Below are 6,449 nucleotides of genomic sequence, written 5' to 3' on the forward strand. Positions count from 1 at the left end.
CTTCGAACCGCCTATCCTGTGGTCCTTCGAACCGCCGAGACCAAGAGCCTGGAAATTCAGTATCAAGGCTCGGCGCCTGTGGCTCAAGCGGCTAAGGCGTCAGCCACATACACCTAAGGTGGCGGGTTCGAATCCCCAGCCCGGGCCCGCCAAACAACAATGATGGCTGCAACCAAAAAATGGCCAGGCATTGTGGCGGGCGCCTGTAGTCCCAGCTACTTGGGAGGCTGAGGCAGGAGACTCGCTTGAGCCCAGGAGTTGGAGGTTGCTGTGAGCGTGATGCCATGGCACTCTACCCAGGGGGATAGCTTGAGGCTCCACCCCAAAAAAAAAAAAAAAAGAAATTCAGTATCAAAAATCCGGTAACACTATGACCTGCTTCCCATTCTTTCAGGTCACTCTCCTGTTTGCTTTTGAGGTTTCATCTACACTGTCCTGCTTTAGGTGATTCAATGTGCTTTGTATCATGCTTGCTGCCCCGCTCCAGCACCTCATGACAATACCTATTCCTTTTCCAGGTCTTAGCTTAAACTGGGGATGATTGTGACATCATGGACAAAGTGAGGTCCCTCATTTACAATTTCCTTTCTCAGGTAGCACTTTATAACACTGTAATTATTTATCCAGTAGCCCATATTTACACCTCACCATTGTGTAACATTCATCTCCATGAAGACAGGAACCTAGTTTGTCTGGTTTACTATTATACTATTTTCAATGCCAGTGCCTGGCACATAGTAGGTACTCAATAAATATTTCCGCAACAGGTAAATGAAAAAATACTGGTGTCTGCTTATTTATTTAATTTAAAAAATTTATTTTTATTTAAAAATATTAAAGGGTTACAAATGTTTTTGTTACATGGATACCTTGTATAATGCTTAAGTTGGGGCTTTTTGTATGTCCATCACCAATGTTTACTGTATCTAATAGCTAAGTTTTTACCCCCAACTCCCTCTCAGCATCCCCCCCTTCTTGGTTTACAATGTCCTTTACATCTCTTTGTGCCAGTGTATGCCCACTGTTTAACTCTCAATTATTAAAGAATACATGTGGTGGTTTTTTTCGTTCCTGAGATAACTTACTTGGGAGTGAGTTTAATCTAAGTTGCTGCAAAAGGCATTACTACATTCCTTTTAAGAGCTGAGTAGTACTCCATGGTGTGTATGCATATACATGTGTACAAGTGTATATGCATACATATATATCATACTTGTACACATGTATATGCATACACACACATATTCTTCATAAAGGGCTGGCTGGACTGTATCCAGCCATGTAATATGACAAATACACACACATACTTTTATTCCCTAGTGAACTGATGGGCCCTTAGATTGATTCCATATCTTTGCAATTGTAAATTGTGCTGTGAAAAACAGTTGCGTACAAGTGTCTTTTCTTTTTTTGAGACAGAGTCTCAAGCTGTCACCCTGGTTAGAGTGTTATGGTATCACAGGTCACAGCAACCTCAAAACTCTTAGGCTTAAGTGATCCTCTGCCTTGTCTTCCAAGTAGCTAGGACTACAGGCGTCAGCCACAATGCCCTGCTATTTTTTTTTTTTTTTGGCAGTTTTTGGCCAGGGCTGGGTTTGAACCCGTCACCTCCAGTATATGGGGTCAGCACCCTACTCTTTGAGCCACAGGCACCGCCCAAGTGTCTTTGTTGTCATTGTTGTTTGGCAGGCCTGGGCTGGATTTGAACCCACCAGCTCCGGCGTATGTGGCTGGCGCCCTAGCCACTTGAGCTACAGGTGCCAAGCCACAAGTGTCTTTTCAATAAAATGACTACTTTTCCTTTGGGTAGACAGATACCCACTAGTGGAACTGCTGGATAGAATGGTAAGCCTACATTTACTTCTTTGAACAATCTCCATACTGTTTTCCAGGAAAAAATCTGAAGTCCCACTAACAGTGTATAAACATTCTTTTATTTTTGCCCTCATGGCAGCATCTATTGTTTTTCTGACCTTTTCATAACGATCATTTTGACAGCAATAAGGTAATATCTCTTTGTAGTTTTTATTTGCATTTCCCTGCTGATTAGTGATGTTGAACACTTTGCATATGTTTGTTGGCTACTTGTGCAGCCTCTTTTGAAAAACTTCCATTTATCTCTTTCTGCCACTTTTTAATGTGATTTTTTTTTCTTACTAATTTGTTTGAGTTCTTTGTAGATTCTGGATATGAACTCTCTATCAGATGTATAATTTGCAAATATTCTCTCCTACTCTGTAGGCTATTGATTATTTCCTTTGCTGTGTGGAAGCCTTTTAATTTAAGAAGCATTTATTTATTTTTGTTGTTGCTATATTTGCCTTTGGGGCCTCAGTCATAAATTCTTTGCCTAGCCCAATGTCTAGATGAGTTTTTCCTGTTTTCTTCTGGAATTTTTAGGTTTCATGCCTTACATTTACCATAGTTTCTCGTGTATAACATGCACTTTTTTTGCTCAAATTTTTGAGGGAAAAATAAGGATGTGCATTATACATGGGTAGTATGGCTTGAGAGCAGGGGAGCTGATCAGGCCTTCTGGAGCTGCTGTATCCTCCCACCTGGGCCCACTGAACACATGGGAGTCCAGCTGGGGAGGATTCAGGATCCAATAGGAGTGGGCTAGAGTGGCCTCCACTGAGTGCTATGATCAAGAGAGGTGTGGTAGTAGGGCTTGTAAGGCAGGCTGTGGCTATGCAGAGAGGGTCAATCCCTGAGACTCAGCTGTGCTGAGGGTGGGAGCCCTGAACAGGCCCCAGGGATCTGCCTGGCTGCCCATGGCCTAAGCAGTCTCAGAAGCTCCTGCCCTGCTGGCCATATGTATAGCCATTGTGACTATGGCCCTTGATGTGGTGGAGAGGTAAGGGCTCTGGGAAGAGAGGCAAGGGGGAGCCTTTGCAGAGTAGGCAGCTGTGGGAGTGTGGTGCAATGTGATGTTTACCAGGGAGTGATAGGCTTCCCTAGATGTGTCTCTCCCAGGCAAGACCTGGCCACTTTTTCTAGGGGTGTTTTCCTGAAAGTTTGGACCTAAAATGTGGATGTGCATTATACAAAAAGGTCATCATAAATGGCAAAATACAGTCTTTTATCCATCTTGAGTTAATTTTTGTATATGGTGAGAGATAGGAGTCCTGTTTCATTCTTCTGCATGAGGCTATCTAGTTTTTCCAGATGATTTATTAAATAGGGCTTTCTTTCTTTGAGTGTTGTCTGCTTTGTCAAAAATCAGTTGGTTACAGGTAGGTGTTTTTATTCTGGGGTTCTCTATTCTGTTCCATTGGTCTATGTCTCTACTTTTACACCAGTACCATGTCGTTTTGGTTACCATAGCTTTTTGCTATAATTTGAAGTCAGGTAACATGACGCCTCCAGATTTGTTCTTTTTGCTTAAGATTGCTTTAGCTGTTTGGGCTCTTTTTTTTGGTTCCAAATAAAGTTTAGGATTATTTTTCCTAGGTCTTGAAATGTGGCATTGGTATGGTGACTCCACTGAATTTGTAAATCATTTTTGGCAGTATGGACATTTTAATGAAGTTGATTATACCAATCCATGAGTATGAGATGTTTTTCTATTTGTTTGTGCTATCTCTGGTTTCTTTCATCAGTGTTATGTAACTCCTACTTGTAGAGATTTTTCACCTCCTTGGTTAAGTATATTCCCAGGTATTTAATTTTCTTTGTAGCTATTATAAATGGTATTGAGTTCTTGATTTGACTCTCAGCTCAACTATTTTTAGCACCTAGAAATGATACTGAATTTTGTACACTGATTTTGTAACCTCAGATTTTGCTGAATTTTCAATTCTCTAGTCTTTTGGTGGAGTCTGGAGTGTTTTCCAGATACAAGGTCATAGTGTCAGCGAACAGGAATAATTTGATTTCCTCTTTCCCAGTTTGGATACCCTTTCTTTCTTTCTCCTGCCTGACTGCTCTGGCTAGAACTTCCAGAACTATGTTGATAGAAGTGATGACAGTTGCACCCCTTATCTTATGCCTCTAGTCCTTAGGGGGAATACTTTCAACTTTCCTCAATTCAGTGTGATGTTAGCTATGGGTGTGTTATATACAACTTTTGTAATTTTGAGATACTTTCCTTCTATACCTAGTTTTTTTGAGGGTTTTTATCATGAAAGGGTGATGAATTTTGTCAAAAAGCTTTTGCATGCCCTGAGATGATTTATATGGTCTTTGTTTTTGCTTCTGTTCTTGTGGTAAACCACATTGATGATTTGTATATGTTAAACCTTCCTTGTGTCTCTGGGATGAAACCCACTTGATCATGGTGAATTATCTTTTTGATGTGCAGTTGAATTTGGTTTGCTAGTATTTTGTTGAGGATTTTTCCATCTATGTTCACAATGGATATTGGTCTATAGTTTTGTTTATTGTATCCTTTCTTGGCTTTGGTATTACAGAGATACTAGGTTTTCCTACTTAATGTGATATAATAATTTCTGTGGATAGATATCAGTTCTTTGTAGGTCTGGTAGAGTTTGATTGTGAATCTGTCTAGTCTGGGGCTTTGTTGGTAGATTTTTTAAAATTACTGATTCAATCTTGCTGCTAATTATCAGTCTGTTCAAAGTTTCTATTTCTTCCTGATGCAGGTTTGGGAGGTGGTATGTTTCTAGGAATTTATCTATTTCCTCTATGTTTTCTATTTTGTGTGTATAAAAGTTTTCATAATATATACAATATTTTGTATTTCTGTGGTATCAGTTGTAATGTTTCCCTTTTTACTTTTATTGAGTTTGAATCCTTTCTCTTCTATTTCCAGTTAATCTGGGTAGTGATCTATTGATTTTTGTTTATCTTTTCAAATATCCAACTTTTGTTTCACTGATCTTTTATATTGTTTTTTTGGTTTCCCTTTCATTTAGTTTGGCTCTGAGCTTTGTTATTTCACTTCTAGTGGTTCTGGGTCTTGTTTGTTCTTTTTCTAGTTCCTTGAGATGTGACATTAGATTGTTTATTTGGGATCTTTCTGCGAATTTTTATGGAGGCATTTAAGGCTATGAACTTATTCCTTAAGATAGCTTTAGTTGTATCCCACAGAGTTTGAAAGTTTACATCCTCTTTGTCATTCAGTTCAAGGAATCTTTTGATTTTTATATATATTATACTGTAAAATAAGTTTATTGGTGGTAATATGTCACTTATCCCCAATACTTGATGTTGCAAACTTTAGGGTCTTTGAGATAAGCAGGATCCTTATATGTAACTGGCATAAACCCTATTATTTGAGTTCTTTTAATCGCATAAACCCTATTATTTGAGTTCTTTTAATCGCTTTTGTGATTTCTTTCTGTTTCTTCCCACAAAGACCTGTTATGTGCCTTCCATAAATGCATCCAGTAAATGGAGAAATAAACTGGGACAAAAGCTGTACATTCTTATAATCTACATGTTTTCCACACAAGATACATTTCTTAAGAGGCTCCTCATAAGGATTTTTCCATCACAACAGGCATGTCTTCATTGATGGTTACCTGTTTATACTGTGAACAACCTTTGCTCCACAGCACTGAGTGAGTGCCAGGATGCGTGAAACAGACAGAAGTTGTTACCAAGCTTGTCAACTTTTTCCTCCCTAGAACACCGTAAACCATAGCTGCCATGATTCCCCTTTCCTCCTCTTCCTTTCATTCCAAATTGTTCCACTGATTTATATTTTAATTTTGTCACTTGCCCAATAATCACTCATCATCAGGTTATTTAATTTCCATGACTTTGTGTAGAGTGATTGATTTCTAGTTTATTCCACTGCAGTCTGAGAAGATACATAGTATACTTTCAATTTTTTTGCATTTGCTGAGACTTGTTTTGTGGTCTAAGATATGATCAGTCTTAGAAAATGTCCCACATGATAAGAAGAATATATAGTTAGTAGTTTTGGGGTAAAACGTTATGTAAATGCCTCTTAGGTCCATGTGTTCTAGAGTCCTGTGTAAGTCTAGTATTTATTGATTTTCTGTTTTGATGATGTCCAGTCCTTCTAGTAGGGTATAGAAGTCCCTGGTAATTTCAACACTATTGTTTATTTCTTTGCTTTAGTCTAGTAGAATTTGCTTTGTGAATCTGGGAGCTCCTGTGTTGAGTGCATATATATTTAAGATTATGATGTCTTTTTATTGAATTGCTCCCTTTACCATTACATGTATAATGACCATCTTTGTTTCTTTTAATTCGTTTTTTCTTTTGAGATAGAGTCTCACTATGTCACCCTCAGTAGAGTGCTGTGGTGTCACAGCTCACAGCAACCTCCAACTCTTGGGTTTAAGCAATTCTTTTGCCTCAGGCTCCCAAGTAGCTGGGACAACAGGCACCTGCCACAAGGCTGGCTATTTTTTGTTGCAGTTGTCATTGTTGTTTAGCGGCCCCTGCCTGGGTTCAAACCCTTCAGCCTCAGTGTATGTGGCTGCCGCCGCAACCACTGTGCTATGGGCGCTGAG

General features: G+C 39.2%; 1 pseudogene; it reads right to left on the reverse strand.

Moving 5' to 3' along the window:
* Positions 1-5,265: 5,265 nt before the first annotated feature.
* On the reverse strand, positions 5,266-5,644 carry LOC100955038 (annotated as a pseudogene).
* Between the last annotated feature and the right edge of the window lie 805 nt (positions 5,645-6,449).

This window comes from Otolemur garnettii, unplaced genomic scaffold (assembly GCF_000181295.1).
Source record: "Otolemur garnettii isolate 467f Iridium unplaced genomic scaffold, OtoGar3 scaffold00077, whole genome shotgun sequence".
NCBI lineage: Eukaryota > Metazoa > Chordata > Mammalia > Primates > Galagidae > Otolemur > Otolemur garnettii.